The sequence below is a fragment of the Podarcis cretensis genome (assembly GCF_951804945.1).
Source record: "Podarcis cretensis genome assembly, chromosome: 17".
Lineage (NCBI taxonomy): Eukaryota > Metazoa > Chordata > Lepidosauria > Squamata > Lacertidae > Podarcis > Podarcis cretensis.
In genome coordinates, this window is record NC_137187.1 from 12,963,599 (window position 1) to 12,983,721 (window position 20,123).

Sequence of the window (20,123 nt, forward strand, 5' to 3'; positions counted from 1 at the left end):
CTCTTCTCCCTTCCTCCCTGCCGGCCAGGGAGGAGGGAGTCTCCAACTGTGTTGCTTGGCTGCCCGGTCTGCTGCCCTCCGGCCTCCTCTCACCAGCCTCGGCCCCCGGGAACCCCTCCCCACCAGGACTGGCAGGAACCTCGGGCCCTTCCGCCGCCATCCTCCTCGCGGCCACTGAACTGAGTATCTCTGCCTGGGGCCTTCCCTCTGCCCGTCGCCCCCGCTCCTGCTCCCACTAGGCCATACTGCGGCTGTGCCACCAAAGGACCCGGATGAGATGGGCAGCCTGGCATGGGCTATGAATTGCTGAGGAGCCTTGAGAGGAGAGCGAGGGCAACCATAGAGAAAGTAGTTCAGAGAGGAGGAAGAGGAGGCGGCAGAGGCGGAGGCGCGGGCAGGTGTTCCAAGGGCTACAAGGGAAGGACCGCAAGTGCTTCTCCCATAGATTTGTAGTAGACTAGCATAGATGGTCTGATCTGCAGGTTTACTTTGGGTGCTATTCCCCCCCTCCTTCCTTCCGCCCCACCTGATGGAACTGAGAGCTGCAGATGGAGCACGAGAGAAAAGATACAGAACTGCAGCAGCATCTTTGTAGCTTGGACTTCGTTTTGCACGAAAAGTGGTTGCTGCTTGCAGTTATTTAATTGCAGTGTTTCATCGACTGGTGTCTTGAGCAGCAACCTCTGGAAACAAAGGGCTAAAAACCAGCGCTGCTCTCCAAAATTATATGGTCCCTTTTAACTTCGTATTTCAGCTGGTTCACTAAAATCCCTTATTTTGGCTACTAGTCCCTTATTTTCAAGGCTGCTGGTCCCTTATTTTCAAATCTGTAAGTTGACAGTTATGTGCTAGAGAAGAGCCTCACACGAACATCTAAGGGCTCAGGTAGGTTCATGTAGGGAGAGGCATTCCAGAATGGTGTAGTTCTGTGTTTATTGACTCCTAGCAAACCTTCCACTCTTGCTTTGCTGTCTCCTCTTTGGCTTCCTCCACAGCTACCTACAGCACCTAGAGGGGAAATACCTGGATGTGGATAGAGTTATCAAAGCCACAATCTAGAGCAGCAGAACAGTTATAGCTGACGGCATTATTGGCTGAGTTTTGATCTGAGCTGTGTCTAATTATCCTTTCTTTTTGGGAGAACAGCTGCTATGTTGTGTATGTATATGGCTACTTCCCCCCCTTTTCCTTTTTTTTTGTAAGAGACAAAATTGCCTGGAGCCAAAAGTTGGCACACTTTTTAATACACACGCTGTTGATGAAGAGGGCGGAGTAATACTAAGTAGTGAGAGAGTCCCCTGAAAGCAAAATTATTCTTTCTTTTTACAAACCACAGAAAACAAGTTTCAAAGGCCTGTGGCACACTGTTCCACCCCACCCCCAGTTGTGCACTCAGGATGTGCTTATTATATAGCCTGTGTTCTTTAAAATACCATATACAGTATTATATAGGTACTCTCAGGATCACAGCCACAGCATACCGTATTTTTCCATGGATAACACTCCCCCGTGTATAAGACATCTTTTCTTTTTTCTTTTTTTTTGGGAGGAAATGGAGGGAGATTGCCCAGATAGATAAGCTTTTTTGGGGGGAATGCTCAGACTTGTTGAGCTTTTTTTTGGGGGGGGTTGCCAGCAGCTGCCAATCACCCGCCCAATTGCCGCAACAGCCAATCGACAGCAGACCCTGCCACAGCCGCCAATCACCCACCCAATCTTCTGCCCATGGCAGCCACCAATTGCCCATCCGACCTCTGCACTATCCGTGTATAAGATGACCCACAATTTTTAGCATTTTTTAATAATAAAAAAACCTTGTCTTTTACATGGGAAAATACGGTACATTTAAAGGACATGGTTTGTCCCCCAAAGAATCCTGGGAACCTTAGCTCACCCCCTCATGGAGCTTCAGTTTTCAGCAGCCATAGCAAACTACAGTGTCTAGGATTCTTTGAGGGAGGCTGTGTGTTTTGAATGCATGGTGTGGGTATGATCTGTGGGGAAGGGCAATACATCAGTGGTAAAGTGGATGTTTCACAAGCAAAAAAGTCTGAAGTTCAGTTCCTAGTACAGTGGTACCTCAGGTTAAGTACTTAATTCGTTCCGGAGGTCTGTACTTAACTGAAACTGTTCTTAACCTGAAGCACCACTTTAGCTAATGGGGCCTCCTGCTGCTGCCGCGCCGCCGGAGCACGATTTCTGTCCTCATCCTGAAGCAAAGTTCTTAACCTGAAGCACTATTTCTGGGTTAGCGGAGTCTGTAACCTGAAGCGTATGTAACCTGAAGCGTATATAACCTGAGGTACCACTGTATCTCATGATGGGGTGAGGGGATCCTGTCCAGAATACTGGTGAGCGGCTTGAAGTCAGTGTAGACAATAGTGAGCCAGGTGGATGACTGCTCTCAGATTTATTGAATGATTTAATTTATTTCTCACATTTATATCCCACCTTTCCCCCAAGGAGCTGAAGATGGTATGCATAATTCTCCTCCTTCCCGTTTTATCCTCTGCTTCAGGTTATCCTGACAACAAGTAGTGACTGGTCCCAGAGCTTCATGGCTGTGTGGATGATTTGAACCCTAGTCTCCTAGGGTGGAGTCTCCTGGACTCCATCAGCACCAGCTAGAATGAGCAATGGTAAAGAGATTAATAATAATCATCATCATAGCTGTCAACTTACAGATTTGAAAATAAGGGACCAGCAGCCTTGAAAATAAGGGACCAGCCGCCAAAATAAGGGACCTGCAGCCTCACTTGTTCCAGGCACTCCAGTCTTCCTGTCCTCTTGCAGTCTGGTCAAACTCATGCTGGTAGCTTCAAGAACACTGTCCAACCAACTTTGTAACCAGAGGTTCAACTGAATAGAATCTGAATCACATGCACTCCAAGGCCTATACAGCCTCAATTTTTAAGATGGCTCCCCGGCCTGGCTTTGCACTGCAAGGTTTGCAGCAGCATGTGCAACAAAATGGCATCCAGCATTCAAAAACCTCCTCAGCTTGCATTAACTAGCCACACACAAGGCATGCAAGCTCCACCCCCCAGTCGTTCTTAGACTTCTTACCGGGTGAGCAACACAGCCAAGCAACACAGTGGCCGGCAGGGAGGGAGGGAGAGGAGCTGCTTCCTTTGAAATTTAAGGGACATTTAAGGAAAATCCATCAATAAGGGACAGCAGCGGGACATGGCGCTGGAATAAGGGACTGTCCCTTCAAATAAGGGACACTTGACAGCTATGATAATAATAATAATAATTTATTTATACCCCGCCCTTCCCGGTTCAGAAAACCAGGCTCAGGGCAGCTAACAACAAATCTAAAACACTTGATTGTAGAAGCAGCAACATAAAATACATTATAAAAACATGAATAACAATAAAATTCAAAGTTGAGAAATCAATTTGGGGAAAATCCATCTAATAAGCATTAGATAGTCATCAGGGCTAGCTGGCTGAATTAGTCCTACTTGGGCCAGTGAGGAGGCCAGGAGAGAATTAGCTGTGGGGTCCCAGAGTGGGTAATCTTCATAAAGGGGGAGGGGGAGGGAAGAGAAGGGAAATAAAAGATCAGGCTGAATTCAAATTAAAGGCCAGGCAGAATAGCTCTGTCTTACAGGCCCGAGAGAAGGAGGTTAAATCCTGAAGGGCCCTAGTCTCATGGGACAGAGCATTCCACCAGGTCGGAGCCATCACTGAAAAGGCCCTGGCCCTGGTGGAGGATACCGTATTTTTTGCTCTATAAGACTCACTTTTTCCCTCCTAAAAAGTAAGGGGAAATGTGTGTGCGTCTTATGGAGCGAATGCAGGCTGCGCAGCTATCCCAGAAGCCAGAACAGCAAGAGGGATTGCTGCTTTCACTGTGCAGTGATTCCTCTTGCTGTTCTGGCTTCTGAGATTCAGAATATTGCTTTTCTTGTTTTCCTTCTCCAAAAACTAGGTGCGTCTTGTGATCTTGTGCATCTTATAGAGTGAAAAATACGGTAGTCTGACTTCCTTAGGGCCCGGGACCTCTAAACTATGGTTATTCATGGACCTTAAGGTCCTCTGCGGAGCATACTAGGAGAGGTGGTCCCATAAATACTTGGAGTCCAACAACATCTAGATCAGGGTTTCCCAAACTTGGATCTCCAGCTGTTTTTGGACTACAGTTCCTATCATTCCTTACCACTGGTCCTGCTAGCCAAGGATGATGGGAGTTGTAGTCCAAAAACCACTGGAGACCCAAGTTTGGGAAACACCGATCTAGCGGGTTGGCTCCCCTGCTTATATATTAAAGTACATTCCAACCCAACAAAACTTAAGGAGCCAGTGTGGTGTAGTGGTTAAGTGCGGTGGACTCGTAATCTGGTGAACCGGGTTCGCTTCCCCGCTCCTCCACATCCAGCTGCTGGGTGACCTTGGGCTAGTCACACTTCTCTGAAGTCTCTCAGCCTCACTCACCTCACAGAGTGTTTGTTGTGGGGGAGGAAGGGAAAGGAGAATGTTAGCCGCTTTGAGACTCCGGGTAGTGATAAAGCGGGATATCAAATCCAAACTCTTCTTAATGGTTTCTACAACTCTTTTTCTCGCACACCCTTTCTGCATCTCTCCACAACGTCTGGGCTGTGCCCTGTTATAATCTTTTTAAGCCACCGGCCCATTTGATATCGGTGCACTAGATATCACTGCACACACCAAAAAAACCCCAAACTCCTTATTTATGTTTAAATGGTCTCCTACGTCAACGCTGCTCTGCAGACCATTAATCCACAGAAGCTCTTAGCCGAATGAAAGGAATGGCTTCGCGCTCCCAGCCACTCTCCTCTTGGAATTCTGCCAAAGGCATGATTGCAGAAACAAATCATTTTAACCTCAGCATTTTTGGTTTCGAGAAAGATCTCCAAGTGGCACAATAGTCTCTGTCTCCCTTTAACAGCAGGCACAGCTGTGGCCTCTCCACCTTAGCGCTCGTTCCCCCCATGGGAGTCTTCGAAATGCACACAAGACAATACTAAATACGTTCGCAGCACTGGTGGGGGAGCCAAAAGAGAGGCAGGCATAAATTGCCATTGGCTGCAGATGATGTCCTTTTCATCTAGTGCTCAGCTAGGATGACTTCACTGGCACTTTAATAAATTGTCAAGACCAGGGGGCTAGGGAGCAAGTGAGATAATCTTCCAGGAATCAGAGCCTCCTGCTTGGGCAATGGTTCTTCAGTGCCCCCTTTCAAGTGACAAGCACATAACCTCTTGTTTTTTTACACACATATATTTCTCTCTCTCTCTACTATTTGGGGGTGGAGGCTATGTACACATTAGTGACTTGAAACACAGTGAGGTCATTCTCTCTCCCCCCCCCCCACATTTCAACTCGCATTATTACTTTGCTGTACACAGCAGAGAGAGGACAAGGATGTCGTCACCCAGTATGAATAACTTGATTTGTCATCCCCACCCCACCCGCAAGACCTTCAGCTCCACTTCTCATCTGGGCACTCAGTAGAGCATGAAACTCTTAAATCTTAGAGCCGTGGGTTTGAGCCCCACATCGGGTGAAAGATTCCTGCATTGGACTAGATCACTGTTGGCCAAACTTGGGTCTCCAGCTGTTTTTGGACTACAACTCCCATCATCCCTAGCTAACAGGCCCAGTGGTAAGGGATGATGGGAATTGTAGTCCCAAAACAGTTGGAGACCCTAGTTTGGCCAGCATTGGACTAGATGATTCACAGCTGCTGTTGGACTACAACTCCCATCATCCCTTACCACTGGTCCTGCTAGCTAGGGATGATGGGAGTTGTAGTCTAACAACAGCGGAGGACTCGAGTTTGGGAAACACTGGCTTAACTGCAGCTGACGTTTTCAAATCGGATGGAAGCTGGTTTGAGGGAAAATTTATCAGCAGTACTCAAGAAGTGACAGGATGCGATGGATTGTGGCTACAGTCATGTGTAAAGGTAAAGGTAAAGGGACCCCTGACCGTTAGGTCCAGTCATGGCCAACTCTGGGGTTGCGGCGCTCATCTCACTTTACTGGCCGAGGGAGCTGGCCTACAGCTTCTGGGTCATGTGGCCAGCATGACTAAGCCACTTCTGGAGAACCAGAGAAGCACACGGAAATGCCGTTTACCTTCCCGCTGGAGCAGTACCTATTTATCTACTTGCACTTTGACGTGCTTTCGAACTGCTAGGTTGGCAGGAGCTGGGACCAGGCAATGGGAGCTCACCCTGTGCGGGGATTCGAACCGCCGACCTTCTGATCGGCAAGCCCAAGGCTCTGTGGTTTAACCCACAGTGCCACTCGCAGAGCCCAAGAAAATGGCAACATGTCCACAGCCTAAGAAGCCTGATGACTTGCAGGGATGGCCTCCATGTTGCCTTTATGTGTCCTAGCAATGTGTTGTCAAGAGGCAGATGCTAGTCTGAGAAATCACCCTAGGGCTGAAGAGTAACTCAACAACAGCTTCACAAGTTGTTCACTCCATCATGGACATAATAAACAAATCCTGGAGGCTATGCCCCAAACACTCTCGTGGCCTATTTTTGCTGAATATGTGCGTGGTCTACTTTCCCCATCTGTGAGTGCTGCTGGAGGCTGAACCCCTTCCAAAAAAATATTCCTGTGATCTAGGAACAACCAGCCACTTCTGAACATAATATTCTTTCTCTCCATAACTGAACAGCAAGAGGGTATTCCCTCCACCAGCCCTAGTTTGGTGTCATCTGCAAATTTGAAAGCTGGAGTCCAATAACACCACATGTGGCGTTAGAAGCTCGCATGATGCCTCTTTTTTTGGAAGGAGTCATTGATCTTTGTTTCCCAACACTGGAAATGCAGATGAACTGTTTCTCCCCCTTGTTCAGCTGACACAGTGCCCGATATAAGTATACCAGGAATACGGGCAAAAGTCCTAAGACAAAGCATTATCCTCATGGACTTCCCAACAGCTTGACTGTTATAAAGTGATTTATCTCAAAGATGTTATGCCTGTACTTTGTTGGACATTTCGTCGAATGCTACAGACAGGAGTGGAGAAGATATCTGGGTGGGTTAAAGGTAAAGGTAAAGGGACCCCTGACCATTAGGTCCAGTCGTGACCGACTCTGGGGTTGCGGCGCTCATCTCGCTTTATTGGCCGAGGGAGCCGGCATACAGCTTCTGGGTCATGTGGCCAGCATGACTAAGCTGCTTCTGGTGAACCAGAGCAGCGCACGGAAACACCGTTTACCTTCCGAACAGAGCAGTACCTATTTTTCTACTTGCACTCTGACATGCTTTCGAACTGCTAGGTGGGCAGGAGCAGGGACCAAGCAACAGGAGCTCACCCCATTGTGGGGATTCGAACCGCCAACCTTCTGATCGGCAAGTCCTAGGCTCTGTGGTTTAACCCACAGCGCCACCCACATCCCTCTCTGGGTGGGTTACGCACCCACAAAATGTCTGAGGCTGAAAGGTAAAAGGGTAAAGGACCCCTGAACAGTTAAGTCCAGTCAAAGACGACTATGGGGTTGCAGTACTCATCTTACTTCAGGCCAAGGGAGCTAGCGTTTGTCTACAGACAGCTTTCCGGGTCATGTGGCCAGCAGGACTAAACCGCTTCTGGTGCAATGGGGCACCATGATGGAAACCAGAGCGCACAGAAATGCCGCTTACCTTCTCACTGCAGCGGTTCCTATTTATCTGCTTGCACTGGTGTGCTTTCAAACTGCTAGGTTGGCAAGAGCTGGGACAGAGTAACTGGAGCTCACCCTGTCGTGCGGATTTGAACCGCTGACCTTCCGATCAGCAAGCCCAAGAGGCTTAGCGGTTTAGACCACAGCACCAACCAAGGCTGAGTGGACCATGGGAGCATCAAGCAGGCAACTGTGTTTACTCACGTCCATTGAAATGATATCTAATACGGGGGGGGGGCACCAGGTGGCGCACTGGAAGATGGCCGACAATAACATCTCTCTGAGCCATACGAGGTAATTAAGAGGTTGCTATGGGAAGTATGCAGTCTTCCTACCCCTCCCCAAGGAGATGAGGGGCTGACTTGCCAGTGGTGCCCACAATGCACCCCCGGATTTGAGAGATGGGGGTGCCAGACACTTGGCACGAGCCCTCGATGAGGTCAGCTCTTCCTGACGCCGGTTCCAATTAGCGCGTGCTGGCTTGCTTTAGCTCGGAATTATAACTGGAAACATATGATTGGAATGAAGCTAAAGAACATACATCAAGCATCACTCGGGAGATAAGACTGCTGACTAATGGATCTCTGTGACTGGAGTGATGGATGGATAAATAAATCTTCTGATGAACCACCATTATGAGACTGTATGTTTGGAATGAAGGGGGGGTGGAGGAAAAAACTTTTTTTCTTTGCACTATGTGATATTAATAACCCTCCACCCCAGAAAGAAATAAGATCGTTGCGTTTTACTAACCACAAGCAGGAATTCAAGAACTGTGTGGGATGGATTATAGCTAAAGAGAGGATTGGTAAACAATGAGAACGGAGGAAAATTTTATAACGCAGTAAAAAATGGTGTCTCACCAAGACAGGCTTGCCGGAGGACTTCCGGGTTAGCGCGATCGGATTAATGGCGGATTCCCTCCGAGCTACGGAGGGAATCGGCTCTGCTGAGGACGGGTCTTACCGCGCCGGCGACGCGGGGACCCTTAGAAACCGCAGGCGCGGAAGCCTGCAGACTTGGTGACTCGGCGGGCACCTTTAAGCGCCTTCCCCGACCCACGAAGAGCCTTTTTAAAGGCTACGGAGAGGGTACGGGGAGCGGCGTGGTGCTGTGAGTAGACCGCTACTTCAGTGGAGCGTAGCCGCGAGCCATGGTCGGAGAGCGCTGACTTTTTTCCCAAAATTCGAGCTGGAAAATAAACAACCCGTGAGTAGATTGGAATCTGGACTTTAAAATTTATACCTTTGAATTCGGTACAATCGGGGGATGTGCTAAAGGGAAGTCCGCACCCCCCCTACCTACAAACGATCTAAAGCAAGGATTGGAGAACTAAGGTGGAGAGTATTGTTTTTGGTGTCAGATAAAAGATACTTCAATGAATTTGACAGAAGAAGTCTTTGTGCTGGAGAGAAAGTGAGGAATTTTGGAAGCTTTTGTGTAACCCCCCCCCCGAACCCGGGAGTGTCCTGTGCGTAAGCCGGAGGAAAAAGAATAAGGAGTTTGACAGCTGTCAAAGGAGCTGTCAAACGGGCGGTTAAAGTTAAGAACTTTGTTACTTAATAACTCTCTGAATTAAAAGTGTTGCATTTGAACTGAGGTGGTTGGAAACAATGTAGCTATAAACAATAAGTAACGGACTGTTGGAAAAGGACTATCAAGTAATTGGAATCCCCCTAGGGGGAACTAGAGACATTACAATGGCTGCAGAGGGAAAATTACTGGCAGAGATAGAAAAAATGTTTTTTCTCGTGGGAATCCTGCAAGAGCAGAGTACGGCTATGAACAAAGAACTTATGACCTTGAATTCTACAACAAACAACTCTGCTGAATGCATAAAGGATTTGACTAATAAGAAATCTGCAGCTGAACCAGAAGAGACATTTTTGGAACAGGTGGAGAGGAAAGAAGGAGCGGAAAAGGAAAATACCAATCAGAAGCCTATATTGTCAGGAAATAAAGAAGAAGATCTTCGGATTACAAATCTGAGAAAGATGAGAAAGATGAAGGAGGAAGTCCCTGGAGTACCTGGAATACTGGAATTTAAAAGAATAAAGAAATATGATTGGGACTTCCTCTTTGAGTATGGGAGAGCAGCTGACCTTTTGCAGCAACTGCTTTTAAGTATTTTGGATGGAAGAAAACTTGGTGTGACTGCGACTGAACTCCTTCGAGACCTGAGGACCAACAAAAAGGGTTACCAACAAAATCGGCGGAGAGAGACTGACAGAGACTTGAAGGCCTCGGATGTGAGGAATCCGGGCTAGGAACTGTTTCTGTGGACATAAGGGATGGAAACCGGGGTAGGGAGGGAGGGGAGAACAGAATTTTAAAATTTTATGATTTTTGTATTTGGCCATTATGACATATAATTAATTAAAATATAAAGGGAGAAATTCGTGGGAGGGAAATTAGGTCGACCTTAGAAAAAAGATTTAATGTTTATAAGAGAATTGGATAAGTTAAATGTGGATAAGTAAAAAGAGTTAAGTTTTAAAAATAATAATAATATGTTAAAGATGAGAGATAAGAACTTGCTGAATTAATTATTGGAATTGGGATGTATGAAGAGGGGGTGGGGGAAGTCAAGGAAAGAGGGTAAAGAAAGTAAGAGTATGAAATTATATATGTTTTGTTTTTGTTTTTGTTGTGTGTGTGTGTATAAAATGTGAAAACCTAATAAAAAATTATATATATATATATAAAAAAGACAGGCTTGCCGGAGAAAGAAGGACAGGGGGAGGAGAATCAGGACCATTGGAATGAGAAGGAATGTTGGAATGTAATCTTGACCTGACAGAGCCTCCTGATATACTCGGCAAGTCTGAGAAAAGTAAAGGACAGACCGAAGATTTATTTTTTTATGGAAGCATGGAATAGCGGCTGTCCCTGAGCGATATGATTTTTGGAGAGTGCAAAACCCACACAGAGGATGCCTGTTTCCAATCTGCTTGTGAAAATTATCAGAGATCGCAAAGAAAGGAATATACAATAACAACAAGAAGATGAAGAAAGTAATAAAGGACTATCTGGATTGAACTGGATAGAACTGTTTAATTAAAGCAGCAGTATAAGTGATGTTTGGACTCGTTCGGAGCTTGATGTATGGGTACCCCCAACAAAATTTAAAATTTGGCTGTATAATTTGGAACTAATGTGATTTGGATAATGTGATGTGATTGGCCTGTTAATAATTTTTTTTTTTTTTAAAAAAGAATTGATATCTAATACAGTCTCCAGATAAGCAAGAATTGATAGAGCAGGGCAGCAGGGAGGGGATGTTCACAAAACGATCAGGACTTACGCTCCTTGAGGCGGAGGGGGGAAGGGATACAGGAAAGCCCTGGGCTTTCAGGAACAATTTATCTTGTGCTTGTAAGGGGCAAAGCAGATGTGACAGGTGATAGACCTGTGTGTCAGAATCATCTCACTGCACATTTTGATAGGGCAGGGGACAAAGAGGCTAAATGGCACCAGCACAATACGGGCTGGATCAAGAGGGTGCCGAACTTCACCCATGCAGCCTCCCCAAAACTCACTCTCTCTCTCTCCAGATGTTTTCTTCCTGATGGGGCTTCTCCTTCCAGGGTAATGAAGCATGCTGACATGCACTGAGAAAGTTGCACCTTTCACCTGTGGCCTTTAATTCCTGAGACACTCTAACAGTACTCTTACATCCCAACACTTTAGGAATTACTGGCTTTGGGATTAGGTGTTCCTGCTGAGCAGCTTATCAGTTATGTGGGCTTCAGCCTGTTGAAGGGCATTCATGTCTACTTCATAGGTAGCACTTTTTATCCACTTTGTCCTAGCACCTGAGAGTAACAGGAGCCTAGCCAATGGGTCATACTGAAGACCTAGAATCATATGTCTACAGGGATGAGAGAATATGAGAATTTCAGTTTCTCCCCGTTCCTAATTGTTTTTCAATCTCACGTTCTGTCCCCTACATTTCCAGATAGGTGGCATATAAATTTTTTAAAAATTGTTGATGATGAATAATCTCCCCAAAGAGGCTCGCCTGGCTCACCTTCGTTATACACCTTTAGGTACCAGGCAAAAACATTCCTCTTCAACCAGGCCTTGGGCTGATTAACATCCTATGTCATTTTAAATGTGTTTGTTGTGGTGGGTTTTATTGTTTGTTTCTATTATGTATTTTGTGTTTTTATATTGCAGTTTTATGCTGTGATCTTAGGATGAAGGGTGGTCTACAAATTTAATAAATAAATGAAAATAAATAAAATGGGAGGGTAGGACTTCAGAAGGCTCCCTCTGACCTTCAGCATCCGAGGCAGTCTGCCTCAATTCCAGCTGGCAGAATTGGGAGCAGGTTATGGTACCGGTGGACTTCCCTTAGGAATCTGCTTGCTCATAGTGAGAACGGAATGCAGGCCTTTGGGCTGATCCAGCAGAGCTCTTCTAAAGTTCAGGTAAATAATACTGATCTGACAGCTTTGTGTAGGATGTGGCTCGAGTGTAATTGCTTACCTTTTTGTTGAGGAATCTCTTATAGGCTTCCAAACCTATGAGAGACAGTGTGGTGTAGTGGTTAAGAGCGGTAGTCTTGTAATCTGGTGAACCGGGTTCGCTTCCCTGCTCCTCCACATGCAGCTGCTGGTGACCTTGGGCTAGTCACACTTCTCTGAAGTCACTCAGCCCCACTCACCTCACAGAGTGTTTGTTGTGAGGGAGTAAGGGAAAGGAGAATGTTAGCCGCTTTGAGACTCCTTAGGGTAGTGATAAAGCGGGATATCAAATCCAAACTCCTCCTCCTCCTCCTCCTCCTCCTCCTCCTCCTCCTCCTCCTCCTCCTCTTCTTCTTCTTCTTCTTCTTCCGACGTAATTCTGTTTTAACCCCACAAAAGCCACTGCTATAGTTTTTGGTGAGCAGGCATGCCAACGAGGGAACGGCGGATGATTCTTTGCGGGGTGAATTCCATCAAGGTGTGCGCACACAGGTTCTCAGCGTCGGAAATGGCCAAATCACTCGTGGTCTCCTGTGTAGCTAATAAAAGGAAGAGAAATGATTTTATCAAGAAGAGCCATTTATTTCACAGGTCTGTGGGCAAGGGGGCTGGATATTGCTTCCCCTCCATGCTTGCCCTCCACCGAGAACGTTGCTTTTGCCGTGATGAATGCTGCCACCTTCTGCGACGTTAAGAGTACGTAGTGTCCCTTCACAGCTGCTTGTCCCCTCTTCCCTAAGAAAACAAATGACAGCTCCCCTTAGTGTCATCCTACACCCCCCCCCCCCGCTCCTTTCTTTAAATGACTTTTCTCTTGGAGATTTATTGCAAGAGCTTTGCGAGAGATTTGTAGCAAGCAGTGCTCAGCCTGTAGCTTTACATCCTCAGTGCCACAGCCATAATTCTCCCAGAGTGGAATGATAGAAGATCACAATGGCTAATAATGTATTATGATGATACTGTCTGCGCAAGAAAGATTGTGTTCCGTTTTCAGCAGCTCATTTGGGTCACACGGAACTTTTCCTCACCTCGCCAAAACAAATGGCGTTTTCCTGGCTGTGCATGCAAGCCAAGTAAATTAAGCAACAGCAAATAAATTAAAATAAGGCAGCTATCCTGTCACTATCTGGCATGAGTTTGACTTTCACAAGGAGCTGCTCTGAGGAAGATGTGTGTGTGTTTATGTATATGTATATAGTTCCTGGTGCCTTAGATTCAATATGTCAGGATGATAGGCAGTGACAAATGTTTAGTGGCCTGTTCCAAATGAACCACATATAAAAATGTGTCTCTCTCCTGCTAGCTGAGGCCTTTGGAGGGGCTAAGTGAAGCCCAAATTGATGAAATGGGAACGCTGTGGAAGTAGAAGGAGACAAGTAACAGAGAGAAGCATCTTATCAGGACCAGCTAAGGGGCAGGGCACTGGTCCATGGGGTCACGAAGAGTCGGACACGACTAAACGGCTAAACAACAACAACAAGGGGCAGAGAAATTGTTCTAAGAGCCAGAGGAGGTGTGTTAACTTCCCGAGTCCTGCCCCTCATGTGTGACATGGAGAGCATCTTGTACTCTGTTCAGTTGGATTTCCTTCCACATAAGTGTCCCTAAGGGACATAACTTAGTTTTGAGCCTCAGACTCCGCATGGAGACATGTGGAGAAGCTTTGGGTAGTTGGTACGTTGGCAGGGGTTCAGGCTTAGCACTGAAGTGACCAGGCAATTGAACATGGAGGTTATTTCTCCCTATATGAACCAGCCCAGACCTTGTGGTCTTCATCAGAGGCCCTTCTCCAGGAGCCCAACCCAAGACAGGTGCAGAGGGTGCCCACATGAGAACAGGCCTTTATGGTGTGGTGGGAGACATGCCTGGTGCCATTCTTGTCGGTCTTTAGGCACCAGGCGAAGGCTTTTTTGTTTACCAAGACCTTTGGCAATAAAGACATCTGAAGGCAGCCAAGAGTGGCTGCGGCAACCCAGTCAGATGGGCACCATATAAATAAAGCTATTACTATTGTTTCCTATGGCTGTGCTTATCTTTTAGCAGGGTGGATAGGACTTGTCCTTATTCATATTTTACTGAATATGCTTTTTATGTAATTGTATTGTTCACAGTTTTAACACCACACCACCCCTGTTTTTAAATTGGCTTTATTTGTTGTATTTTATCTTTTCAAGTGTCCTGATCCCCTGGCCTACCTGGCGGACAGCGTGCCAAGGCAAAGTTCCAAGTCCAAAAGCCAATCCATACAAGCCAAGTTCAAAGATCAGGAAACGCAGTCCAGGGTCAGTCCAAGTACGCCAGTATGGCAGTTCAGCAGTCAGGATACAGACCAGAGTCAATCTGGAAGTAGAAACCCATGAAGGTCTGAGGAGAATCCCAGGTGAGGTCCCTCAACATGGGCAGGTGGATAGACACAGTACCTCAGCTCTGCTGCCTTCTTATATTGTGTCTGTTGATTGCAGCTTCTGCGCTTGATGAGGCAGGTGCCCCAGCTGAGGAATCACTTGCGTCCTTCCCCACCTGGCCAGCTAGTGAACTAGGCTCTGCTTCCTGGAGTGCCTCACCCACTGTCTTAGGTGCATTGGGACACTGTGCTTCCGCAGAGCACATGGAAACGCTGTTTACCTTCCCGTGCAGTGGTACCTACCGTATTTTTTGCACCTGAGCAAAGGACGCACCTAGTTTTTAGAGGAGGAAAACAAGCAAAAAATATTTTGAATCAAATCAGTGTCGGGGCTGAAGGGGGAAGCCCGGGGTTTCCCCATAAATCCCCGGCATCTCCAAGCTAGAACAGCGAGATGCTGCGCAGCGCTCCGTCTCACTGTTCTGGCTTCAGAGACAGCCTTCACCCCGCTGCCCTGCGGAGGCTTTGCACAGCTAACCCCGAAGCCTTTGGAGTGAAGCACGAGGTCCCACCTCGTGCTGCGCTCCAAACGCTTCGGGTTCCTTTCGCTGAAGCCGGGAGAGTCTTGCACACCAGTGCAAGTAGATAAATAGGTACCGCTGCAGTGAGAAGGCAAGTGGCGTTTCTGTGCGCTCTGGTTTCTGTCATGGTGCCCCATTGCGCCAGAAGCGGTTTAGTCCTGCCTCAGTCATTTTGTGAGTGCGTAACCCACCCAGAGAGGGATGTGGGTGGTGCTGTGGGTTAAACCACAGAGCCTAGGTTTAACCTTCTGCCGATCAGAAGGTTGGCGGTTCGAATCCCCGCAACGGGGTGAGCTCCCATTGCTCGGTCCCTGCTCCTGCCCACTTAGCAGTTCGAAAGCATGTCAAAGTGCAAGTAGATAAATATGGTAGGTACCACTGCAGCGGGAAGGTAAACGGCATTTCCATGCGCTGCTCTGGTTTGCCAGAAGCGGCTTAGTCATGCTGGCCACATGACCCGGAAGCCGTCTGTGGACAAACGGCGGCTCCCTTGGCCTATAAAACGAGATGAGCGTGCAACCCCAGAGTCATTTGCGACTGGGCCTAACAATCAGGGGTACCTTTACCTTTATAGGTTGATTATCTGTTTAATACCACACCATTTGCATTAGATACTTTAATAAATAAGTTGGTGCCCGTCTTCAGACTATTATTCAAGATATAGCACAAAATATATGAGGACTTTGCTGCCTCCCCTGCCCCCTGTTCACCATATTCTGCTTTCTTGAATAAAAATAGTTAGGAAGTTGTTGAGAGCACAGTAGGAGGGTGAGATCCTTTCTCCTGCCCACATATACAATGCTTATCAAACATGAAAGGTACTTTATATCATTCCAGAGTTGGGTCTCTCTGGCTTGTTGGCACATCATCTCTGGACCCGGTGAAATGTAACCAGTTATTTAGTGGCAAGCGAAAACCAATGGGAAAGGATAAAACCACTGATCTTTAGGCAGATCAGATTAGGGTAAGTGAAAGCCAATGGCAACGTCCTAATCTTAGCAAAAAAAATCACTACTTAACCACGCCATAATAGCGATATTTGTGCTACCAGTGTATTAGCATCACACAGAGGGCAAGACACTTCAGTTGCATACCTTCTGTTGACAGTGTTATGAGCACCTAGGTTTTAAGAGGAGGAGAAGCTCTGTATCTCCTGAAAAGGTGTCAGGGCTAATTCCAAAGAGGTGAAGACACTTGCTATTAGCATCTAAGGATTCTTCTCCCATCATGATTCATTCCTCACATGCAAATCTGTTCTATTTAGGATGACTGCAAAATGATTCTATCATCCTGTCATCTGGCTTCTCTGCGCTTCCGATTGGTCTGTATTTATAGAATGGCTATAATAATACAAGTCTTGTCTTCTCGTTCTGATAGTGCGTTTCGGGTAAGTTTGACTGAGTTATCCTGCCACTGAGCCAGGTTAACGACTTGTCCTGTATTCAGACTGTGAACTCACAGGCCATGGAATATCTCCTGAGCTAACCAGCAGCAAGAAGCGGCTATCGGGGAGGGATCCGGTGCTACAGAGAACCTGCAGGAGTTCTGAGACAAAGAGGGTACTGCTTCAGTGCTGTCCAGAACCCTACTGAGGTCTTTATTTCATTAAGTTTATTATCACATTTGGGGGACGCAGGTGGCGCTGTGGTCTAAACCACAGAGTCTAGGGTCCTTGCCGATCGGTCCATTGCTCTGTCCCAGCTCCTGCCAACCTAGCAGTTCGAAGGCATGTCAAAGTGCAAGTAGATAAATAGGTACCACTCCGGCAGGAAGGTAAGCGACGTTTCCATGTGTTGCTCTGGTTCTCCAGAAGCAGCTTAGTCATGCTGGCCACATGACCCGGAAGCTGTACGCCGGCTCCCTTGGCCAGTAAAGTGAGATAAGTGCCACAACCCCAGAGTCGTCTGTGACTGGACTTAATGGCCAGGGGTCCCTTTACCTTTATTATTAAATTTACACACCACGTTTCCTTCAAGTCGCTCAGGGTGGTGTATGTGGTTCTCCCCTCTCCATCTGATCTTCGCAATAATCCTGCAGGATAGGCTGGGCTGAAGGACAGTGGCTGGCCCAAAGTCATCCAATAAGCTGAAAATTTGAACCCTGGCCTCCCAGGGTTCCTAGTCCAGCACTCTAACCACTCACACCACATTGGTTCTTGAGTAGTAGTGCCTGCCTCATTAGTATTCTAGTTCCAGCCTTCAGTTGCTTGCTTCTGTTGTTTCTTTATTTCTATTAATATATCTGTACGTATACAAAATGTAAGGATACAGCATAGAAATAAAGAGAGAAACCTGTGTTCTTCCTTCACAGTGCTATTGAAGAAGACAAGAGTGTGAGGGTTAATGACCAGGTAAAAAGAGTGTTGTCAAAGACAGATGACTCAGCTACATTAGCCATGTTACAATGGTAAAGATAAAGGGACCCCTGAACATTAGGTCCAGTCGTGGCCGACTCTGGGGTTGTGGCGCTCATCTCGCTTTCTTGGCCGAGGGAGCCGGCATACAGCTTCCAGGTCATGTGGCCAGCATGACTGAGCCGCTTCTGGCGAACCAGAGCAGCACACGGAAACGCCGTTTACCTTCCCGCTGGAGCGGTACCTATTTATCTACTTGCACTTTGATGTGTTTTTGAACTGCTAGGCTGGCAGGAGCAGGAACCGAGCAACAGGAGCTCACCCTGTCGCGGGGATTCGAACCGCCAACCTTCTGATTGGCAAGTCCTAGGCTCTGTGGTTTAACCCACAGCGCCACCCGGGTCCTGTCGTTACAATGGTATAACTATGTTATAAACATGTGACACCAGATGGTGCTGTAGAATACAAAACTTTGTCTATGCGATTTTACATCGTCCCCCCCCCTTTGTTATAACAATTTAATTTATGACTTATTTATAATGTTTTTCCCCCTGTGTATAGATCCTGACAGAGCAGACAAAGGCAAGATATTGCTCACCCGCCTGGACCAAAAGAAAGTATCTTACAAGTTCCAACAAGTTAAGTCATACTTGCATGGATACATGAGACAAAGTGATTGTTTGTTCATATGTGTTGTGGAAGTTCACCAAATAGTGATAAAATCCTGAGGATCCACCCCACCTTGTAAAGCTTTCAGATGATGAGAGAAGCACACCACACCCTCTGCCACCACAGGGAGCCTCTGCCGCTGCAGAGAAGTGTGGCACAATCTCCGCTGCTGCAGGAAGGTATGGCAGGCCCCTCTGCCACCACAGGGAGGCCCAGAGAGGCCCTCCGTCACTGCAGATATATATTGTGATATAACGAGATACCGATATATATTTAGCTGGTGATATATCGTGATGATGAAAACCAGATATCATGCAGGCCTAGTAGGGAGTAAACTCCACTGACTGTAGTGGAACTTACTGCTTAGTAAACATGACTTAGGGATGCAGGTGGCGCTGTGGGTTAAAGCCTCAGCGCCTAGGACTTGCCGATCGAAAGGTCGGCGGTTCGAATCCCTGCGGCGGGGTGCGCTCCCGCTGCTCGGTCCCAGCGCCTGCCAACCTAGCAGTTCGAAAGCACCTCCGGGTGCAAGTAGATAAATAGGGACCGCTTACCAGCGGGAAGGTAAACGGCGTTTCCGTGTGCGGCTCTGGCTCGCCAGAGCAGCGATGTCACGCTGGCCACGTGACCCGGAAGTGTCTCCGGACAGCGCTGGCCCCTGGCCTCTTAAGTGAGATGGGCGCACAACCCCAGAGTCTGTCAAGACTGGCCCGTACGGGCAGGGGTACCTTTACCTTTACCTTTAAACATGACTAGGATTCCCTCATGATGCCCTACAGACTGCTTTGCCTGGCGACAGGCTGAGAATGCAGGATCCCTGAGAGAGATTTATCGTGAGCTGCATTTTTATAGGCTTCTATCAATTTAGAGTCAATTTCTAAGGTGTCTGTCACAAGAAGACTATTTACTAGAGCTGTCAATCAATTAAAGAATGTTTTAATTAGTTGATCAATTAATCAGCTACAAGGCAATCAACAGATCTATATAAATCTGCATATTACCAGATGCTAAATATACAGTAAATGCCTTTTCAGAAGGGTGTTGGACGTTAAGGAGACATTTGTCAGTTTCTGAGTTGTTTATGGCTTGGTGGCTTACAGTAATAAAAAAGAGAGATAATTATTTATTACATTGTGAATGATCTCATACTTCTTTCTGCACTATAAATGCAGTGCCATTTATATAACATATTTACTCTCATGGCTTTCCTAAAGGATACTGGGAACTGCTGTTTGGTGTGAGTGCTGAGAATTCTGTTAATGCTCCTTAGCTTTTCTCACAATACAAGTTTATAGGATTCATTAGACAGAGCAAATGATTATTGAGGCTGCTGTTCCGTGTCCACTTACTTGAGAATAAGTCCCAGTGAATTCAACGAGACTTCCTTCTGAGTTGACATGTGTAGGGATGTCCTAAGCTTGTTGTGTAGATGTGCCCAAATGGCTTATTCTCATACAGTCTAATCTTGACTATTATGCCTCTCACTTGCAGAGCAATCTTATACATATTTGCTCAGAAGTAAGTCTCACTGTGTTCAGTGGGGCTTTCCCCCACCCTTAATCTATTTTGAAACAATGCCTATCATATGCTGCCACTGCTCAGTCAAAAAGAGCTTTAAGGGGAAGGGTAGTGGATGGTGGGTAGGGAAAGAAAACTTTGGAAGTTTTCTCTGGTTCAGATTTTAAATCTGTGTTTGATAAGAATTCTGGTGCTGTATTTATTTAGTGAGAGTTACATACTGCTTAATCAACGAAAGCATGGCTTTGGGATTCATGTAGAAAGGCAAGGATAATGCAGGTGAAGATATAAGCATTTGTAATTTCAGAATTGCCTTTCCCTCATGTTTGACACCCTGTAGGGGGAAATGTTATACAGAGAAGATTTCTCATTACCCGTTTTCATGCTTTGGAGTCAACATGGGTTGACCCTCACAATAGGTTTGTGGTCTTGTAAAATATTGTATGTGCCCAAATTGTTTCTCATTGTAAATGCAATCCACTTTTTCTAAGATTTTTCAGCAGGTGGAGAGTGGTGATCTGGATATTTGCTGAGAAAT

At 46.6% G+C, this 20,123-nt stretch overlaps 2 long non-coding RNA genes across 6 annotated transcripts in view; both read left to right on the forward strand.

Annotated features, from left to right (window-relative positions):
- Nucleotides 1–20,123, forward strand: part of LOC307206637 — a 160,019-nt gene that overhangs the window by 50,832 nt on the left and 89,064 nt on the right. The window lies entirely within an intron of this gene.
- Nucleotides 1,910–18,439, forward strand: LOC307206567. 5 transcript variants are annotated; one of them, XR_013834353.1, is made up of 7 exons: nt 1,910–2,075; nt 2,519–2,639; nt 6,661–7,023; nt 15,883–16,009; nt 16,423–16,638; nt 17,356–17,451; nt 17,960–18,439. It is a non-coding gene; the product is annotated as an uncharacterized lncRNA (long non-coding RNA). The 5 variants fall into 5 exon arrangements; XR_013834354.1 differs by lacking the exon at nt 6,661–7,023 and adding an exon at nt 14,295–14,500 and having other exon boundaries at nt 16,310–16,638; XR_013834355.1 differs by lacking the exon at nt 6,661–7,023 and adding an exon at nt 14,295–14,500.